Source organism: Macrobrachium nipponense, chromosome 8, assembly GCF_015104395.2.
Source record: "Macrobrachium nipponense isolate FS-2020 chromosome 8, ASM1510439v2, whole genome shotgun sequence".
Taxonomy (NCBI): Eukaryota; Metazoa; Arthropoda; class Malacostraca; order Decapoda; family Palaemonidae; genus Macrobrachium; species Macrobrachium nipponense.
This window is the reverse complement of record NC_087203.1, coordinates 77,728,825-77,751,324: the sequence shown is the minus strand read 5'-3', so window position 1 is coordinate 77,751,324 and position 22,500 is coordinate 77,728,825. Positions and strand designations below refer to the sequence as shown.

The 22,500-nt window shown below is 46.5% G+C and overlaps 1 protein-coding gene across 5 annotated transcripts in view; it reads right to left on the bottom strand.

Moving 5' to 3' along the window:
- LOC135222868 (choline transporter-like 1) overlaps positions 1-22,500 on the bottom strand; it is a 534,082-nt gene that overhangs the window by 489,514 nt on the left and 22,068 nt on the right. The window contains exon 1 of one of the 5 annotated variants that reach the window (XM_064261217.1): positions 20,976-21,088. The exons of 3 other annotated variants lie outside the window; for them this stretch is intronic. The gene's annotated coding sequence lies outside the window, so the exon portion shown is untranslated. Of the gene's footprint in view, positions 1-20,678; positions 20,835-20,975; positions 21,089-22,500 lie in introns of those variants that run through there. One more of the 5 variants, XM_064261215.1, reaches the window with a different exon arrangement.

Genomic DNA, 22,500 nt, shown 5'->3' with positions numbered 1-22,500 from the left:
TATCTGCCAGATCTAATCCTCTATTCCTGAAGACTGCCGAAAGCATGCTTCTGTATCCCTTTATTGTGGATACAGATAGATGAGATTCTTCCCTTAGGAACAGCAGGAAATCAGCAATCTCCGTTACAGAGGTAGTGGAGGAGGACACTTCTTAGATTTGCACCACCTTCTAAAAACCTCCCACTTGGACTGATATACTCGTCTAGTGGAGGCTCAGCGGGCTCTCGCGATCGCGCTTGCAACTTTACGAGAAAACCCTCTCGCTCTGACGAGTCTTTCGATAGTCGAATGGCAGTCAGAGCAAGAGCGGGGAGGTTTTGATGATACCTCTGGAAGTGTGGTTGTTTGAGAAGATCCATCCTTCTTGGGAGGGATCTGGGAAAATCTACCATCCACTCCACCACCTCCGTGAACCAATCTTGTGCCGGCCAAAAGGGGGCTATCAGGGTCATCCTTGTCCCCTTTGAAGCCACAAATTTTTTCAAAACTAGTCCCAGGATCTTGAAAGGAGGAAAAGCATAGACGTCTACGTGAAACCAGTCTAGTAGGAAGGCGTCGACTATCAGAGCTCTGGGGTCTTCTACCACCGAGCAAAAGACTTCCAGCCTTTTGGAGAGGAACATGGCGAAGAGATCCACATGAGGGGTCCCCCAAAGAGACCAGAGACCTTGACACACTTCTGAGTGGAGGGTCCACTCTGTGTGAAGGACCTGGTTCCTCCTGCTGAGTCTGTCCGCCCTTACGTTCCTTTCTCCCTGAATGAATCTCGTAAGAAGGGAGATGTTCCTCTGGGACGTCCAAAGCAGAAGGTCTCTTGCAAGTTCGTAGAGGCACAAGGAGTGAGTCCCTCCTTGTTTCCGAATGTAGGCAAGTGCTGTGGTGTTGTCCACATTTACTTGAACTACTTTGTTCGACACAAGAGGTTCTATACTCTTCAGAGCCAGGTGTATGACAAAGAGTTCTTTGCAGTTAATGTGCCAGGACACCTGCGCTGCTTCCCAGGTGCCTGACACCTCCTTCGAGCCTAATGTTGCTCCCCAACCTTTCTCAGACGCGTCGGAGTACAACACTAGGCTTGGGTTCTGAATCTTCAGGGAGATTCCTTTGTTCTCCTTCAAAGGGGGCAACCACCATTCTAAGTGAGGTCTCATCTCCACTGGAATGGGAAAGGCGTCTGAAAGATGTCCGGTCTTCCAACTCCAAGACCTCTTGAGGAGGAATTGAAGTGGACGTAAATGAAGTCTTCCTAGCGGGAAGAACTGTTCGAGTGAGGAAAGGGTCCCTAGAAGGCTCAACCATTCCCTCGCCGACGTCTGTTCCTTCCCTAAGAAGAGAGAGACTTTCTCCAATCCTTTTGCGAGTCTCTCTTGCGAAGGAAATACTCGAAAACCCCGAGAATCCATCTGAATCCCCAGATAGACTAAGTTCTGTCTGAGGGTCAGCTGCGACTTCTCGAGGTTTACGAGTAATCCCAACGATCTGATCAGGTTTAGGGTCAACGTAAGGTCCTCCAAACACTGTCTCTCTGATCTGGCCCTGATGAGCCAGTCGTCCAGATACAGAGATATTTACACCTTTGAGGTGAAGAAACCTCGCCACATTCTTCATCAGGCTTGTGAAGACCTGAGGAGCTGTGGACAGGCCGAAACACAAGGCCCTGAACTGAAAGATCCTTCCCCCCGTCATGAAACGGAGGTACTTCTCGATGAAGGGTGAATCGGGCCGACGTGAAAATAAGCATCCTGGAAGATCCAGAGACACCATCCAATCTCCTTGGCGCATAGCCGCAAGGACTGAGGCCGAAGTCTCCATAGAGAACTTCTCCTTCTGAACAAATTTGTTCAGAGCACTGACGTCTAGTACTGGCCTCCAGCCCCCCGAGACCCCGGGGAGTTTTGATCCAGTACTAGTTCTATCGCTCTCTTGTCCCACATCTGATCCACCATCAGTCGAAGAGTATCCCTCAGCACAGGATCCCTGTATCTGGCTGACAGTTCCCGCGGAGTTGAAGTCAGGGGAGGACTGTCCAGGAAAGGGATAAGGTATCCCTTCCTTATCACCGGACATTGATAGGCGTCCGTGTTGATACTGCCCAGGACCCCACAAATCCCAGGAGCCTGGCACCCTACTGGGTTTGTTTGGAGGAAAGAAGCATCACTTTCCCTTCTTAAAGGGACGGAAGGCAGATCTACCTCTCCTCTCAGGAGCCTTCCTTTTAGAGGGCGCTCTGGAGGGAGGGCCTCCTCGAAAGGGCTGAAGAGACGTACTCGGCCCTTTCTTCTCAACTACTGCTGCAGGTCTCTTCTTCCTAGATGACTGAAGAAGCAGGTCTTGAGTCGCCTTCTCAGTTAGTGATCGGGAAATGTCCTTCACCAACTGAGAAGGAAACAAAAAGTCAGATAAAGGAGAGTACAACAGAGCTGCTCTCTGAGAGTGTGAGACCGCTTTGGTCAAGAAAGCACTGAAAACTGTCCTCTTCTTGATCAGTCCCGCTCCAAATAAAGAGGAGACTTCTAAGGATCCATCTTGTACTGCCTTGTCGATGCACGACAGTATACAAAGGAGTACTTCCGGGTCGAGACCCTCAGCGTCATGAGCCTTCTTGGACATCACCCCAAGGGACCAATCTAAGAAATTAAAGACTTCCAAAACGTGGAAGAGTCCCTTGAGGAGATGATCCAATTCCGAAATGCCCCAAGTCACACGGGCAGAGTTCAGTCCGTGTCTTCTAGACGCATCCACTAAGGTAGAAAAGTCTGCTTCGGCAGAGGACGGGAGAGAAAGACCCATATTCTCTCCCGTTTGGTACCAAATGCCCCTTCTGCCAGCGAGTCTCGCTGGGGGCATGCAGAAGACCGTCCTGACTAGTTCCTTCTTAGTATCCATCCACGTATTAAGTGACTGAAGAGCCCTCTTCATAGAGATAGTAGGTCTCATTTTAAGGAAAGACGAGGATTTAGGCACCTTTGCGCTTGAAAACAGAGAGCGCGGAGAGGGAGGAGCGGCGGGAGTTAACGCGTCCCCATATTCCTCAAGAAGAAGGGCTGTTAAGACTTTGTAGCTGGAAAGTCCTTCCCTACCGCGAGCCTTGTCTTCAGAATTCTCGTCCATCTCGGGGTCCAAAGGAGAATCCCCAGCAAAAATGGAATTTTTATTCTAAAATTAATATTAATAATACTTACCTGTATAATTTATCTAGTCCCACCCATCCTACCCCACGATCTGCCTATCACAACTGATTTGAGGGAAGGTTTTCGTATCTGTCAACGACAGTGTTGCCAACTGGCGGACAGAATAGGAGGTAACAGGGTTGCCAATGTGGTAAATTTTGGTGCGGTTTTTGGGGATTTAGGGCTAGATAAATTATACAGGTAAGTATTATTAATATTAATTTTAGAATAAAAATTCCATATTAATAAACATTACCTTAATATAATTTATCTAGCCCGATTAACCACATTGAAAAGGAGGAGGGAATCTGAATACAATTTCCCCTTCGGACAGAATAGGAGAAAACAAAGAAATATATATCATAGGCAGTCAAAACTCAACCCAAGGTCAAAGATACTAACAACTCAAAGTCTCCTACCATAATGCCACCAACTGCGGTAGCACAGGACAAGGAGTAAGTGCATAGTCAGTCCGTCTGTACTAAAGTCAGGTGACCGACCAGGTGACCAGTCAGACGAATTGCGGACAGCAAGGCTGCACCCTGAAGACTATCAAGCACTATTCTTTCCCTAAAGGATGAGTGTCTGGACTGTCTGGGCTAAGCAAACCTTGGGGGTGTATCAACGCAACCCGAAGTCGCCAGCAACGAATCGGCTCATGAGCAACTCCTAACTCGAGCTTTCTGGTGCCAAGAGAAAGGACGCGCGGAGCAAAAGGGCGATTCAATCCCGAAGGACGAATGCCTGACAGTCCAACCTGGTCTCAATGTTACAGATCATCGGGGGGTGTATCAACGCAACCGACTTCGTCAACAAGAAACTCAGGGCTACTAAGTGTCGCCTGATCTCCACGAGTGTCTGACTCTGAGAAGGACAGGTGAGACAAAATAAAAAGTAGATGTGAGCGAGTCACCAGATGAACAGCAGACGATCCATTGACTAATTCCCTGTCCAGGACAGTGGAAGAAGCAGGAGTCGTCAGGACAAGCGAACCAGTGGCTAGTCCTAGGTCAGCATCGACTCTGGGAGAAGCGTAGTCGCCAGTGCCGACAACCCAGTGGCTGGAACCATTTCACACTGAAAATGGAAGCAGCATGAGTTGCAAGCAGTCAGTCCTTGTCATCAAAAACACTAAATACCAAACTGCCTAATTCCCATTATAATAAATACGTCAAAAACTGCCATGGGTTATAATACAAAAACAAAAAATATATACAACAAAACAAAAATTAATGAATAATATACAGGTAGCAACCAAACGTAAAAACAGGAAGACTACCTAATTCTCCTGTCTGACGACCTGTCCTGCCATCACCAACGGGCCCAAAGAACGAAGGTCGCCTAGAACTAGAGAAATATCCCTCAAGTAAAAAGAGGCAAAAAACAGAATTAGAAACGCCAAGTCGCCACCTCAAGCACCTTGGCGACTGAGACGTTCTTCATAAAAGCTACTGATGTAGCAACTGCTCTAATACTGTGTGCTCTCGGCGTCTGGTCTTCCCCAGCAGCCGAACCACCAGTTTTAACGATCAGATCTCTGAGAAAAAAGGATACACCATTCTTTGAAATAGGTCTCTTGACATTTCGGGGTGAAAACAAACAGATGACGGGGACGACCCTGAATGTCCTTCGTGCGGCGTAAATAACATGAGAGCGCCCTAACAGGGCAAAGAACTAATTCCTCATTTAAATTACCAACAAAGTCGACCAGCGACTTCAGTACGAAAGACCTGGGAATGGGATTATCAGACGATTCAGTCTTTGCGACAAATTCAGGAAGGTATGACAAAATCATGTCTTGTCCAGATCTGGCAACCAGAAAAGAGAGTGCTTGCAGTTCACCCACCCTCTTGGCTGTAGCCAGTGAGACAAGGAAGAGTGTCTTAGAAGAGAGGTCCCTAAATTTGGCAGAATTCAGAGGCTCAAACGGAGGGAACAATTAAGGCTTGAAGGACTTTGTTAACGTCCCATGTCGGAGGCGAACACTGCGGCCTGGGTCGAGATAGGGAAAAAGATCGAAGTAAATCTCTAATGACATAAGATGAAGAGATCTCAGGAAGCCTTGCCTTAAAAACATAGGAAAGCATAGACCTATAACCCTTAATGCACGAAGGTGACAGGGCCCTGTCATGATGTAAATGAACTAAAAACTCCGCTACTTTCGGTAAGGAAAGGTCTAGAAATTGAATGTCCTTGAGACTTACACCAACGTCTGTAAACCGGACTATTAGCCTGATAATTTTACTCTGGTTGATTGCCGCCTGGCAAGAGCCAACTGTCGCGCCACTCTGGAGGAGAACCTCCTGACAGTCTCCAGGCATGAAGATGAAGCATGTGGAGCCTCTGATGGAACCGATGAAAAATGTTATTGTTATAATACAATTAAGTTTGTTCATACTTACCTGGCAGATATATATATAGCTGTATTCTCCGAAGTCCGACAGAATTTCAAAAACTCGCGGCACACGCAGTGGGCGGCCATGGTAGTACCCATTCCCGCCGCTGGGAGGCGGATATCAGGAACCATTCCCATTTTCTATTCATATTTTATCAGTGCCACTGTCTCCTGAGGGGAGGTGGGTGGGCACTTAATTATATATCTGCCAGGTAAGTATGAACAAACTTAATTGTATTATAACAATAACATTTTGTTCATGAAACTTACTTGGCAGATATATATATAGCTGAATCCCACCTTCGGATGGTGGGAAGAGACAGAATAGGATTTGTAGGAAACTTAAATTAAGTAGATGATATACACCTTGGTTCCTCACCTGTTAGCAAAGTAGACTCTGTGATTACTGTCACTTCAGCCTGCCTTGTGCTTAATCAGAGTTGCCAGCCAGGTGGAGACCTGTAGTGCTGGTGCGCTCTGGATGCTCTGTCAACGGGGACGTGACCCTCAATGTGACAAGAGCATAGAGCCATACAAATGAGGGCAACGAAGCAACTGACCACCACCTGACCAACTATCCAAGACCCCCTGAACACTAAGCTAAGAGATGGTAGGTCTTCACCAAAGCCTCACCACAACCAAAAACACAACAACTAAAACCTAACTAAACCTAACTAAAGGATAGGGAGAGAGCTACCTTCAGCCCCCAAGACTGTGTCTGCAGAAACGTATGGCCCAAGAGAACAACAGTCCTCGTATATCGTTCTCACACTCTCAAGTAGTGTGAGGCGAATACTGAATTGCTCCTCCAAAATGGTGGCGTCAAGGATGTCCTTGATCGACATGTTCCTTTGGAAGGCAAGCGAGGTTGCGACAGCTCTGACCTCGTGAGCTTTCACTCGCAAGAGGCTCAAATCGATCTGTGTGGAAGACGAATGAGCCTCTTTAATGACGTCCCTCAGAAAGAACGCCAAAGCGTTCTTGGATAATGGTATAATTCGGGTCGTTTAACCGAACACCAGAGATTATCTGAGGGACCTCATACTTCTTTAGTCTGTGGACATAAAACTTTAGAGCCCTGACAGGGCACAGGACTCTCTCAGGTTCTTGGCCCACAAGGCTTGTCATACCCTTGATTTCAAAGCTCCTTGGCCAAGGGTTCGACGGGTTTTTGGGTTTTCATTCTTTGCTAAGAAAGTGGGACTCAAAGAGCAGACAGCATTGTCCCCTTTGAAGCCCACTCTCTTACAAAGGCATGCCTGAATTTCGCTAACTCTCTTCGCCGTCGCCAGAGCAGTTAGGAAAAGAGCCTTCTTAGTCAAGTTCCTAAGAGACGCTTCATGTGAGGTTCGAAAGGACTCGACATTAAAAGTCTAAGGACTAAATCCAAGTTCCAAGAAGGATGCCTCGCCTGAGGTATCTTGGATGTCTCAAATGATCTCAGGAGATCGTGAAGATCCCTGTTATCAGACAGGTCAAGTCCTCTGTGTCGGAAGACTGCCGACAGCATACTCCTATATCCTTGATGGTCGGGACAGCCAGCTTCTGTACATTCTTAAAAATAGCAGGAAATCGGCTATCTGGCTCACAGAGGTAGTGGAAGAGGAAATTCCCTCCTTTCTACACCATGCCCTGAAGGAAGCCCACTTCGACTGGTAAACAGCTCTCGAGGACGTTTCTCCTAGCATTGGCGATCGCCTTTGCAGCTGCTCTAGAAAAACCTCTCGCTCTGGCCAGCTTTTCGATAGTCTGAAACGCAGTCAGACCCAGAGCGGAGAGGTTTCGGTGATATCTTGCGAAGTGGGGCTGTCTGAGTAGATCTTCCTCCAGGGCAAGGTGTCCTCGGAAAGTCTATGATGAATGACAGTACCTCCGTGAACCATTCTTTCGCGGGCCACATCGGGGCGATCAGGGTCAACCTCGTCCCCTCCGATGCCGCGAACTTCCTTACTACTTCCCCCATGATCTTGAATGGCGGGAAGGCATACAAGTCTAGGTTCGTCCAGTCCCCAGAGCAGAGCGGTCTATCGCGACTGCTCCCGGATCCAGCACAGGGGGAGCAATAAAGAGCAACCTCTTTGTTCTCGACGTCGCAAATAGGTCGACTAACGGACACCCCCACAGTCTCCAGAGCTCTCGACAGACGTCCTGGTGCAACGTCCATTCCGTCGGCAGGATCTGATCTTGTCGGCTGAGAAGGTCTGCTCGTGACGTTCTGGACTCCTGCGATAAATCTCGTCAGGATCCTTATCCGTCTCGCATCTGCCCACAGCAGAATCTCCCTCGCTAAATAAAACAGAGGACGGGGAGTGTGTACCTCCCTGCTTCTTTAGTACGCCAGGGCTGTGGTGTTGTCCGAGTTGACTGGACTACTTTCTCTGCAACCTTTTGTTGGAAGAACTGTAGCGCCAGAAAAACCGCCGCTAGTTCCTTTACATTGATGTGCCAGGACACCTGTTCCCCCCTCCAGGTGCCTGACACTTCCTCCCCTCCAGTGTTGCTCCCCATCCCAGACACCGAGGCGTCGGAAAACAACACTAGGTCTGGGCTCAGAAGCTTTAGGGACAACCCCTCTCGAAACTTCCGAGGATCTAACCACCATCTTAGATGGTTCTTCACCGATTTGGTGATGAAAAGGGTCGCATTCAGATCCTCTCTGACTCTCCATTCGTCTGCTAAGAAAAACTGGAGAGGTCTGAGGTGTAGTCTTCCCAGGGAAACAAACTTTTCCAGCGAGGAAATGGTTCCCAGCAGACTCATCCATTCCCTCGCCGAGCACGCTTCCTTCCCCAGGAAGGCCGAAAACTCTCTCTAAGCTTGCAGCTGTCGTTCCTGGGACGGAAACGCTCGAAAAGCCACTGAAACCATCTGAATCCCAGATACACGATGGACTGTGTTGGGGTCAGATGCGACTTTTCGAGGTGACCAGAAGTCCCAGGGACTTCGCCAAGGCCAACGTGAAGTGAAGGTCCTTCAGACACCTTTCTTTCTGACGATGCTCTGATAAGCCAATCGTCGAGATACAGGGACACTCTTATTCCTGCAGAATGTAACCCATCTCGCTACGTTTTTCATGAGCATGGTAAATACCATCGAGCCGTGCTTAAAACCGAAACAAAAGGGCTCGGAATTGCCAAACTTTGTCCCTTAGCATAAACCTCAGAAAACTTTCTTGAAAGAGGGTGGAAGGCACGTTGAAAGTATGCGTCCTGTAGGTCCAAGGACACCATCCAGTCGCCCGGTCTTAAGGCTCCTAGAACCGACTGAGGTGTTTCCATCTGAATTTTTTCTTTTCTACGAAAAGATTCAGGCTGCTTACGTCCAAGACTGGACGCCACCCCGACGACTGCTTTGGTACCAGGAAAAGTCTGTTGTAGTATCCTGGTGACCCCAGGTCTAAGACCTGCTCCACCGCTCTCATGATCATTTGATCCAAAAGATCTAAAAGAACCTGCTGTTTCTCCCCTTGATACGACGGGGAAAGATCTCTCTGGGAGTCGTAGAAAAGATAAAGAGGAGGAGGGTCCACAAAGGGGATCTTGTACCCCTGTTCCACTATCTTGAGGGACCACGCATCTGTATCTCTCTCTCACGCACCGCAAAGAACTTTAGCCTGGCTCCGACAGGCATCTGAAGGACTTTCTTCTCACTTAGAGGATTTAGGTTTAGAAGGAACCTCTTCCTCTTGCAAGTCCTCTCCCTCGAGGAGCAGCTCTCGAGGGAGGAGCGCTACGAAAGGGTTTAACTTCCTAGGAGGTCGTCCAGACGACGACGTGATAGGGACTGCGGGACGTCTCGAAGACTGGGCCAAGAGATCCTGGGTAGCCTTCTCTTGTAGCCCACTGCCAGGTCCCTTACCATAGCCTGGGGGAAGAGATGGCTCGGAAAGAGGTGCAAAGAGAAGCTCTGCTTTCTGCGATGCAGAAACAGACCTCGCTGTAAAATTGCATAAGAGCGCTCTCTTCTTGAGGAAAGCAGTGCCAAATGAGACACTACTCTTCCGAACCATCCCTGACGGCCTTGTCCATGCATGACAAACACATTGGACAGCTCCCCCAGACTCAAAGAATCAGGACTCCTAGATTGAAGATCAGGACTCCTAGGCACCAGTCTAGGAAGTTAAGACTTCCAGAGTCTTTAACAGACCTTTCATGTGATGGTCGATCTCCGTTGGTGTCCATGAAATCTTAGCGGACGATAAAAGGGATCTCTCTGGGCGTCTACCAGACTAGCAAAGTCCCCTTGGGAAGAAGACGGGATCTTAACTCCTACTTCAGATTTGGTCTCATACCAAATGCCGCCTTTCCCACTGAGTCTTGAAGGAGGAAGGGCGAAAGTCGACTTGCCCTGATCCTTCCGACGTTCCATCCAGTCCTGCAACTTTCTTGCAATGCTCTCTTAGTGGACAGGAAGTCTTCATCTCCACCACTTTCCGAAACCTTTGCCCGACTTCGAAGACGAAAACTGAGAGGGAGAGGGACTTAGGAGCTGCAGGCTGGAACTTCTCACCAAACAAAGAACGTAAAAGACGAACCAGCACCTTGTAGTCGGAAACTGACGGCTGTTCTTCCTCCACTGAGTCCGCCGGACTACTATGTTCTCCTTCCTCCCGAAGAGGCAAAGGAGATTGAACCTCTGGATTTTTAGGAGGGCGTGCGCCCAACGGGGTCTAGCCTTTCAAACAAAGGGCTTTCGAGGAAGAATTAACATCAGCCTTCTTCAAAGCGACCGACCTTCTGTCGATCTTTAGAGCTCGAACCACGAAAAGCGTCCTGACCACGCTGCGCGTCACGAGAGGATACTCTTAGTCTCTCTCGAGGAGCGTCCTTACGTTTGACGCTCAAGCGTCCAGCTTTCGCTTTCAAAGCGTCCTTCTGAGCGCTCTCGAAAGCCTTCTCCACAGGCAAAGCGTCAGCAAAGCATCCCGACGAGCGTCTTCAAAAGCGTCTGCCGAGCGTCTTCAAAAGCGTCCTCCAAGGCGTCCTGTCGAGCGTCCTCAAAGGCTCCTGACGTGCGGGCGGAGACAGAGACGAACGAGGAGACAGAGAAGGAGACTGCCTCTGTCCTCTTGGCAGGCAGTCTAGCGTCCTTCCTTCGCTTAGGCTCAACTGCTGCTGACGAGTCCTTCCGAGCCATTAAGGTCGACAATTGGTCTTGCAGCGACGCAAGAATACTCTTCGTAGGTGAAGAACCGAGAGGAGGTGAAGGGCTGCGCCTGCGAGAAGACGAGGGGCGGGGGGACGCCTCCTTCCTTCTCAAAGGAACAGCAACCTGCCTCTCCGAGGCGCGAGAGAAAGCGCTTCTCAGCGTCGTCCTCGGACAACGTCCTAACCCTACCTCTTCTGTGGAGGAAACGCGTCATACGACGCAGGCGAAGACCGCAACGAGAGCGGAGAGAGGGGACGTAAAGCGTCCTCCCTAGGAAAAGTCCTTTTCAACGGACGCGAGTCACTCCGAGCGCTCCACCCCTTGCGCGGGGAGGGCGCCTCGGAGGACGAAAAACAGTCCTTAAGGATGCGAGCCTGAGCACGCTCCTTGGCAGCCTGGGAAGCAGCAACAGGTCCTGCCTAGAACCGCTCTTAGAGGAAGACCTCCTGATCCTATCGCGCTCCAACTTACGCCGATAGGATTCATACACCTTCCATTCATCCTCAGTCAAACTTTTGCATTCAATGCAACGATCAACCAGCAAACAAACATGCCCCCTACACCCCCATACATACTGTGTGGGGGTCTACCGATGATTTCGGTAGCCTCACCTGCAATCACTCACACACATCTCTGAAGCTCACTGAACTTGATCCCGACATCACGTTCATAGAAAAGCCAATCCAAAATCCAAAAACAGTCCACTATCGCGTATGCCAATCCAAACATCCAAAAACAGTCCACTATCCGCGTATGCAAATCCAAACAATCCAGAGTCAAAACCAAAAGTCAATCCAGATACTTATAACGAGTCAAAATCCAAAAATCCTGGGCGGAGGTCTGTAAACAGGTGTTTACCGACCGGCGACAGAAAAAAAATATGAATAGAAAATGGGAATGGTTCCTGATATCCGCCTCCCAGCGGCGGGAATGGGTACTACCACCTGGCCGCCCACTGCGTGTGCCGCGAGTTTTGAAATTCTGTCGGACTTCGGAGAATACAGCTATATATATATCTGCCAAGTAAGTTTCATGAACAAATGGGGTTGTTTGAGAAGATCTGGTCTCTCTGGCAGGCGAATGGGGGGTTCCACCAGTGCTTCCAGAAGGTCGGGAAACCACTCCTTCTGTGGCCAGAAGGGGGCGATCAAGGTGAGATCCAGACGCTTGGTTGCCCTCACTTTGTTGAGGACTGACCTCACCAGAGAGAACGGAGGAAAAGCATAGGCTTGAAGTCCCTCCCAGTCCTGCAAAAGAGAGTCTGTCCCGGCACTCTGAGGAGTCTGGTAAGGGGCGAAGAATATCTGGCACCGAAAATTCAGTGGGGTGGCAAAACAGATCGACTAGTGACAGGCCATTTCTTCCTGAGGCTGTCGAAGACTTCCTGGCAAAGTGTCTACTCCGACCTTTGAACTTCGTTCGGTCTCGACAAGGCGTCATGCTAAGACGTTGTGATGGCCCAGGATAAACTGAGGGACCAACGTAATCCCCCTGTCTTCTGCCCAACACAGGATTGATCGGGCTTCTTGAGTGAGAAGATCCGACTGTGTGCCGCCTTGGTTTCTCAAGTACGAGACTGCTGTGGTGTTGTCGACAAAGATCGCGGACAACCGACTCCAACAGTTGTTCCTGAAATGAAAGAAGGCCTAGGTACACTGCCCTCAGTTCCCTCCAATTTATTGACATGCTCCTCTCCTCCTCTAACCAAAGGCCCGAAGCGGCTTCGGAGCCCAGGTGTGCGCCCCAACCTTGATCCGAGGCGTCTGACCAAAACATTAGGGTCGAGGAAACCGAAAGAAGAGATGTCCCTGACTTGAGGCGGTGAACTTGCATCCACCAACGGAGATCCTTCCGACATTGTGGAGAAGAGGCGACTATCGTGTCCTCGGACACGAAATCCCATGACTGGCGAAGTGTCGACTGAAGGGACCTCATTCTGAGACGACCTCCGGGAACCAGTTGGATGAGGGATGACAAATGGCCCGGAGGAGAGACCTCCAAAGAGAAACTGGCTGCGTTACGGAGGACAAAAATTCTTCGATCAGACTCAGAAGCTTGTCTATCCGTTTCTGAGCGGGAGAAGCCCTCAAAATCTGGGAATTCAAAACAATCCCCAGATAAGTCATGATCTGGCAAGGGATTAGATTGGACTTGTCGAAGTTGACACGAATGCCCAACTCGACACAAAGAGACAGAACTATCTCCCTCGACCGGAGACATTTCTCTAGAGAATTCGGCCTGGACTAGCAACTCGTCCAGATACCGAAGCATCCTTTACATTTAACCGATGCAGAATAGCTGAAACAGGAGCCATCACCCGAGAAAAGACCTGTGGAGCAGTGGTGAGGCCGAAACAACGGGTCTTGAACTGAAAACTCCCGAGTCCGTGAAAAACGAAGGTAAGGTCTGCTTCTTGGATGGATGGGGATTTGCAGATAAGCATCCTGCAGATCGATGGAAATCATCCAGTCCCCCCCTCCTGACGGATGAAAGAACAGTCTGGACCGTCTCCATCCTGAACTTGGACTTTAGAATGAACTTGTTCAAAACCGAAAGATCTATGATGGGCGCCCAGGCACCCGAGGCCTTTAGAACTACAAACATCCGAGAGTAAAACCCGGGAGAAGGAGGAGCTCGCTCTATGGCATCCTTCTCCAAGAGGGCCGAAAGCTCCTTCTCCAAGGCTTGACCCCTGATTGAGTGAGGGGAATAACTGCTGAACTCGAGAGGACGATTGGAAAGTGGAGGTCTGGAAAACAAAAGGGATCTCGTAACCTTCCTTCAGGACCTCCACCACCCAAGCATCCACCGCTCTCCCCTGCCAAGCTGACCAATGGCGGGAGAGCGACAAGCTCCTACTGCGGTCTCCAGGCGAGGTGATGACTCCTACTTCCGAAAATTCTTACGCAGAGACAAGGAAGAAGAAGAAGAAGAAGAAGGTCCTCCTGGAGGTTGAGCTCTTTCTCTGCCCTTGGAGCCACGCCAAGAACCTCTCCCGCGTTTCAAAGGGTGAGCACCAGAGGATGAAGAAGAGGCACCAGCACCTGAGATGTACTCTGGAAAAAAGAGCCAGAAGGAGGTGTTGGGCTGGAGCAGAAGGTACAGATCTGGTCCTAAACTTACGCTTACTCCTTGAAGGAATGGGAGGAAGACCAGAGGAAAAAGCTCTTGATAAGGCCCAGTGAGCTTGGGAAGAGGCATCACCTTGATGTTCCTTCAAAACCTCAGAAAGCACAGAAATATCGAAAAGGAAATCGCCAAAAGGAGAAGAGGACAACAGACGGGTTCTCTGAATCTCCGATACAGAGGAGGGTAACTGCGACAAATACAGGTTACGCCTTAGAGAAACAAGAAAGGCCTGCATTGAAGCAGCAAGCTCGTTCTGATGTACAGAAGCGATTGAAATGGATGAGCAGAATTTCTCAAAAAGAGGAGCATCAGGAGGAACAAACCCGGAGTCCTTGATATACATTAAAAGCCCTCCGAGGACCCACATATTGAAGGATTGAGCTTCTTGTAAGGAGCTCATAACAGCCTCCATAGCAATAAAATCTTCAATTGAGACAGAGACCGAAGCCTTAGAAGGCAAGGGTTGACTTGAAAGTCGGACAAAATCAGGATTTGGCTTGGGGGGTCGAGAGAATGAAGAATCATCCGCCACCTGGTAAACTCCTCTCCGGTGTCGTAGAAGAGAAGAGAGCTTCCTCTTCCCTTCCCCGATCACCTTCGAAAGTTTAGCGGCAACGTCCGTCCTCACTCTCGCGAACCTCTGGGCAAAGGGAAAACGTAAAAATTCCCGTGACCGGGAAGGACCGTCAAGGAAAAATCCCTTCTGTCAATACAACGAGGCGGAGGCTGCTTCTGCTCTTTAGGCCTCGCCTGAGGAAGAAAACTCAAAATTAAATCAAAAAGTTTCTTGAATTCTACATCATGACATCCATTCGAGGAAACATCAATATCACACGAATCCGCGTCATCATCATCATCATCGTCAGATCCTAACTTAGAAACTTCCTCTGAAGTAAAATCCTGACGACTAGCTATCTTAGGTCTGACACTAATATCCCTCCCGCCTTCTCCTAAATAAGCGCCCTTTGGCACTGTTACGGGACTAACAGGGGACACGTTGGGTAAAGATTCGTTAGGCACCTGCCCGGACCGGATCCCCTAGGCCTTCGCCACGACGGGGTTCACAAGCCGGGGTATCTGTCGCACCGTTACCCATGGTGCTGTCGACAGTACCTGACGAGGAGCTGAAAAGAATCTAAAAGTGTGTTAGACATTCTAGTAAAGGCTTCTTGAAAATTCTCTGACAGATTGTTAAACTTAGCAGAAATATCTCTATCTAGACTAAGCTGTAATTTCTTAAAATTCTGTTTCCAGGTAGTTTCCATTGCCAAAATCTTCGAATCTACATCAGAACTACTTCACTAATTACCGGTTGTACAGGGGGCAAAGCATCAATTAATTCGGAATCGGAGTCGTACGATACCGAAACCGAAGAGCCAGAATCATGAGCGCCCAAGTCAAAGAATTCGTTAGATACAGTTTTAGCAATCGATTTCTTTTTCTCCTTAACCGATCTTTTACGCTGCAAGATTGTTTGGCGTTTCATATAAGCAGTCATATCCTCGTCAGACCAGGGCTTACATACGTCACAACGAGAAGTCAAGTCACAAACCTGTCCACGACAAGAACTACAAATGTCATGGGGTTCATACTCCCTGCTACTCATCCTTGTCCCACAAACCGGGCAGTTCCTGATGTTGCTGGCAGAAGGAAGCATCGTAATTTCTTGGTAATCCATTGTAGAATTGGACAGGTCAGTAGTTCCGGGTCGCGCAAAAGTTCGTAATTTAAGATAAGAACCACAACAGAAATCAAAGTTAATTCACTATTTCGTGATGTAATGCGTGAGTGGTAATTCATATAAAGTTTCATTTAACAAATAATGAAAGCTTTAAAGGCACAAAAATGTTTAAGGAAATTTATAAAGAGCGGCCGTGATGTAAACAACACGGGCGCTCGTTAACAACTGATTTGAGGGAAGGTTTTCGTATCTGTCAACGACAGTGTTGCCAACTGGCGGACAGAATAGGAGGTAACAGGGTTGCCAATGTGGTAAATTTTGGTGCGGTTTTTGGGGATTTAGGGCTAGATAAATTATATTAAGGTAATGTTTATTAATACAGGAAGTCTTCTATCCGAGGGAGACAAACTCCTTATAGGAGAGGGACTAAGAGAGTGTACAGAGTCCCTCTTGACAACAGTAGACGTCTCACGTCTGGTTGGTGCATCAAGCCTAGCTGGCTCCTCGTATCTGGAAGACGCCTCGCGCTCGGATAGCGTCCTGGCTGGCGCCTCGCGCCTGGCTGACTCCTCCCGTCTGGAGGACGCCTCGCGCCTGGCTGACTCCCCAGGTCTGGAGGACGTCTCGCGCTCGGCTGGTGTCCTGGCTGGCGCCAAGCGCCTGTCTGAAGCTTCGCGTTTGGATGACGCTTCGCGCGCTGTTGACGTCCTGGCTGGCATCTCGTGCCTGATAGGCTGCACGTATCTGGAAGACGTTTCGCGCCTAGAAGACGTCTCGCGTACGGCTGGCGTCCTGGCCGGAGCCTCGCTTCTGTCATGAGTTTCTCTTGCACTTGTTCTGAAATGCAAGTCCTCTTCTACATGCTTGGAAGAGGAAGCTTCATGTCTGGAAGGCGCCTCGCGCCTGGCAGGTGAAAGAGGACGAGACTTCTTGATAGGAAGCGCAAAGTCCTTCTTGCGCGTCGGATCTCTAGTCAGAACTCTTACCAAGGAGGCTAGTTGTTCCTGAACAGCAAGTAGGATCCTCTTAGAAGCTTACCCAGTGTCCTCCTCAATGGGAGGAGAGGGAGACCTCGAAGGAGAACGATCCGATACATCCATATAGGGAGACGTAGGCACAAACTTCGCCTTCTTGATCGAGGAGGGAGCTTCATCAGAAAAGCGCTCTGGACTCGAGTTCAAATCAGGTTCTCTCCATTGCCTTTTCAGGGGCCTGGAAAGATCCGAATCCTTCCACCCTCGTTTAGGTGAAGGAGAGGGAGAAGAAGAGAAGCACTCTCGCAGGACGCTTTTTCTAACGCGGTCCTGAGCAGTCTGATGCGAAACAGAACCTGCTGAAGGGACGTCTGACCGTTGGGGATTCTCCACGACCTCCTTAAGGCTTTCAACTTTCCTTCTCCCCTGGGCATGGGAGCTTGGAAGCGGTCTAGGCCTGGGAGCGTCGCAGAGACGATCAAACGCCCCCTCCACAACACTGGGAGCACCTACTTCACTGTACATGTCACTGTCACTATCCTTACCTTTTAGGGCCGCCATTTTGGACCTCATCGTGTGGATAGTAGCCTTCAGGTCGGCGATTTCAGAGGCCGATTCTGAATGCAAAGCCTGTGAAAGCCCCGATATACCCTTTGATGCACGTCTCACTCTATCCCTTTCTAACTTCCTCAAGTAAGAAGTTAGAGTCTTCCATTCTTCAGCATTTAACCCCTCACATTCATGACAGGTATTAGATGAAGAACATTCAAACCCCCTACATTTACGACATACAGTGTGAGGATCAACCGAAGCCTTCGGTATCCCCACCTTGCAGCCTACATTCACACACATTCTCACACTAACACTTGAATCAGACATACTGAGAAAAATCCAAAAGCAAATCCAAATTCAGTCCACAGTAGCGAATGCCAAAAACACGATCCAGGTACGTCACCAAAAAGTCCGATGAAACGATGATCAAATGCTTTGAAATAAGATTTCAGGTCAGGAGGTAGTAACAACAATGTTGATACCACCGGCGACAGAGAAAATATGATAGAAAACGGAATGGTTCCTAGTCCTGCCGCCCAGGGCAGGCCGGTAGATCACCTGACCTACCTGTAGCGAGTGGCGCGAAATTTGAATTTCTGTCGGGGACGACAGAGTCTTAGCTAAGTATATATCTGACAGGTAAGTTGATTGTATGAAAACGAAAATCAAATCAGGAGGTACCAACAACGATGTTGACAGTACCGCGACAGAGAAAATTTGATTAGAGAATGGGAATGGTTCCTATTCCTGCCACACAGTGGCAGGGCGGTAGATCACCTGACCTACCTGTAGCGTGTGCTGCGAAATTCGAATTTCTGTCGGGGACGACAGAGTCTATAGCTAAGTATATATATCTGACAGGGAAGTTGAATGCATAAAAACGAAAGTTTCGTAATAATGACTGACATTCAGTAAATGTATACAGTCATTATTACAGTAAATGTATACCAAAAATGTATACATCCACTGTAATACAGCAAATTTACTGAAATACAGCAAATTCACTGCATACAGCAAACGTATACAGTCATTATTACGAAAGTTTCGTAATAATGACTGTCAATCAGTAAATGTAAACAGAACGATAATTGACAGATACAAAAGAGCTGTAGTTTCATGAAACACAAAAATCAAATCTACAGTGTGAGGATCTACCAAACCGCTCATTCGGTAGACTAACGATATACATTTAATCACATAAACTAACGACAGTACTAGCGACTGACGCAAAAAAAAAAAAAAAAAAAAAAAAAAAAAAAAAAAAAAAAAGATAATAAAGCGTATGCCAAGCCAAAGATCCAATACATCACCAAAAGACGGCGAAAAGATCCACGGCAAACGAAAAACGAAATCTATCAGGAGGAACCAACATTAGGAGTTGTCGGAATCGGCGACAGAGAAAATCTGATTAGAAAACGGGAATGGTTCCTAGTCCTGCCACCCAGCGGCAGGGCGGTAGATCACCTGACCTACCTCTAGCGTGTGCCGCGAAATTTGAATTTCTGTCGGGAACGACGGAGTCTAAAGCTAAGTATATATCTGACAGGAAAGTTCATGTACAAAATGTTTATTTAATTCATGTCTATTATCCCTTTTTGCAGCCAAATCGACCCCCAAAAATTACAGATACTTCTAAGGTAGATACGAGCAGATGGCAAAATGACTCATCGTTGCCAATCTAGTGGAGCTTCACACATACATTTATAAACTGTTTCCATGAATTCTAGTTGTCATAATGCAATAATGATAAAATTGCTCTAATATGTATATATACTACAAATAGATATGCTAATTTCCCTTATTTCCCTGGTTTTGTGTAATTCTTATACACAGTTGGGAGAGTAAACATACCAATTGGCAACGTTGATATACAATAGAAGAGCGCAAAGAACGCTGTAGGTACCGTTCACAAGCAAAACTGTTGATATTAGTCAGGAAGCTAGTTACTTTTTCAACAACGAATATTTTCAAATTAATAATCATGAATATGTAAAAAATTTATGCAATTCATGACCTTATACTGGCGTTTAACTATTTATTTAAATAATTATCTAGTGCACACTTCTTCTCCTTCTAGTAAAAAATCATAGTTTCCTTGGATAAGTCGGAGGTGGAAGTCATTGTTTACGATTTTTGTGAAGAAAGTGCCACAGTGTCTATGGGTACAAGTGGTGTGCAGATTTAGCACATGGAATGGTTAGTTTATTGACACAAGTGATTCCGCAAACATCGAGATGGCATCAATCTTCTAAATATATGGAATTGTAAGTAAAATTTTTGAAAGCGTCATGGAGGTAGTATGTGTGCACTGCATAGAGCCAGACTTTCATTAACCTCTGTTTAATCTTAAAATATGACCTTAATTTCTTAATTTTGGAGAAAATACTCACTTCGAAAGGAGAGTACAGGTCTTGAGCTCCTGCTCTCACCACCAACAACTTGTGACTGATGCCCATCTTCAGTGTCAGGCCGTGTTTAAGTACTTTTTTGGAGGGTGGCTTCACATGAGGTGGAAACTGGATCCGCTAGTCCAGTTGATTGTTTCCCCTATGGGGACAAGTGGTGTGTGGATTTAGTACAGGAATTGGAAAGTTTAAGGAGCAAGTGACACTGCAAACACAGAGATGGCGTCAATCTTCTACATGTACGGTGTTATAAATATAATTTCATAAGCGTCATGGAGGTAAGTTTGCACCGCGCATGGCTAGACTTTCATAACTTCTGTTTAACCAGAAATTATGGCATTATTTTGTGACTTGAAAGAAAACACTTGCTTCCAGAGGAAAGTAGAGGTCTCGATCAGTTGTTTCCACGCTGGTTGGGTTATGACTGGCGTCTAGTAATTCAGGATACTGGACGTGCTAAAGTTATTTTTAGGGAAAGTGTCCACCTGTCCATGCAGTGAGGCATTACCCTAGTATCTAATTTTGATGACGGAACTTCAATCATTGGAATGGTGTTTATGCTTAAATATTCAATTGTATTGTTGTTTCACCAATTAAATACTGAAAAATACTAAGGTAGTAGTCTTTCGCCAGATCAACGGTTGCACAGCGTTGTTTTACCCTACTTCAAGAGGAGAGTAGCTAGAGGTATCGATAGGTAGCTATACTAGGTAGGTACTTAGTACCTAGCCTATATGCTGCTTCAACGGAGGTTAGCTTTTGTCTTGTGTCCAAGCTGGATCATTGAGCGGGTTAAAGAACTTTTTCTGGAAGGTGGCCGCTATGTCGCGGTTCGGTCGTTTACCCTAGGACCCTAGGCTAGCTAGCTAGTAGCTATATAGGTACTAGCTACGAGGTTCAACAAGTGGTAGGCTACCTAGGCCTAGTAGGCTACTACCTACTTGGCCTAGTTAGGAATCCATAAATCACAGGAATAACACCAACAAAAGACCCAAAATCCTGTACTATTCATTTAATTTCTTTAAATATTATAGTCTAACACCTATGGAAGACGTTCTATCCCGGTCTACTAACTAGCCTAGTACCTAGTGTCACAAGAATCCCACCGTACTGGAAAATAACTTCATCGGGGCATAGGCTTAGATAGTCTAACTAACGATTAGGCCTACCACAGGTTAAATCACTTATAATAATCCATCACAACATAAAGCCTCGATACAATACCTGTTACTTGGGCACACATAGATAACGAAGGTAATTAGTCTAAAAAGATAAAAAGACTTCCATGTACGCCAATTTCAGTTTCACCGACGCTAAGATGCTACTTGAACGCTCGAAGTTTGTTTACTCGAACTTAGTACGAATTACGAACACACATTTCCGCAGTTGTTCCACATGTGACAGTTCAGTTTAAACATCCATTTGGAATATTGACATTGTCATGCAGTTTATATAAATAATTTACAATATAATCATAATATCAACATATCTCTTCTATGATAGCATGATAACTTGCCATACCTATTAATCAATTCAGCTAATCGTTGTCAATGTTTTCTGGGCAAATATTTCGCAAGCAAAACACAATAATTAGTAAAGTTTTGGATAATTAGGAAAACCTTCAAATTCAAAACTCCCCGAATCGAGGAAACAGCCAATCTTTCATCAACCAAATGACATTCCATAAATTATTAACTGGTGCACATCTCGACTATTGTATTAAATTTTCGCAAATTACGACCTGTTGCCGCTGAACTGTGAAAGGGTGTATAAACAAAGCAGTTTCAGCTAGCAGCTTGAGGGTACAATATATATATATATATATATATATATATATATATATATATATATATATATAATATAATAATATATATATGTGTGTGTGTGTGTGTGTGTGTGTGTTGTGTGTGTGTACACACGTGTATGTATATATATATATATAATATATATATATATATATATATATATAATATATATATATATATATATAAGATAAGCGAATACCACAGGAAAAATGATAGTCAGAAATCCAAGCGCTTTCGTCTTTACTAAAGATGAAAGCGCTTGGATTTCTGAATATCCTTTTCCTGTGGTATTCGCTTATTTAATGAAGTCACGTGCATCTGCTGTGATTTTTTAAGCATATATATATATATATATATATATATATATATATATATATATATATATATATATATACACACGGCGGGCCGCACACGCACTCATGAATAACGACCTTTATTTTTCACACACACACACGTATGTATTATTATAGATATTCAGATGTGTGCGCGTGTGTGTGTGTGGGTGCGACAGTGCGGGTGTGGGTATGAGCGTCCTCTACTGTCTTGGGGTGTGTTGATAAAATTAAATTTACATTTACGGTACGTAACAACGCCAGGCTCCAAAGGCCAGTCCATACTAGCAAACATTGTTTGCAAAAAAAAAAAAAAAAAAAAAAAAAAAAAAAAAAAAGAAAATCAAACAAAGTTTCCTGTATTGCACTGTGCTAGTTTAATGCACACGAAGAGGGATAAGAGAAAGAAAAAGAGATGGGTAAGGAAGTTCTTAGAAGGAGCGTGTCGCGCTGACTTGCTTCTGGCGGAATTGAAAATAGATACTTACTATATACACACGTATGCTCTATGGCGGATTTAAAGAGGGGAAGCACCTGGTCACGTGGGCCCCCATGGATAGATTAATGTGTAAATCTCAAAGCTATAACTAAATTTTGATAATGTGTACCCACTGCACATAAGGAAAATATTGAGGGAAACACTGAAAATAAAGTTATATAATTTTTTTTATGCATATATTTAATGCTTACATTTGCCAAGGAATCTTCACCCGCTACTCTTTTGTAAGCTACAGGTGTTGGAAACAATGTAACAATCTTCCAAATTAAAATTCTCTCTCTCTCTCTCTCCTCTCTCTCTCTCTCTCTGACATTGATAGAAACAACTTGTTGCTAAACAATCAGCACGGTGTCAGACAAACAGATCCTACCTATCAAACCTCTTGGGGTTTGTTCATAACAAGATTGTTA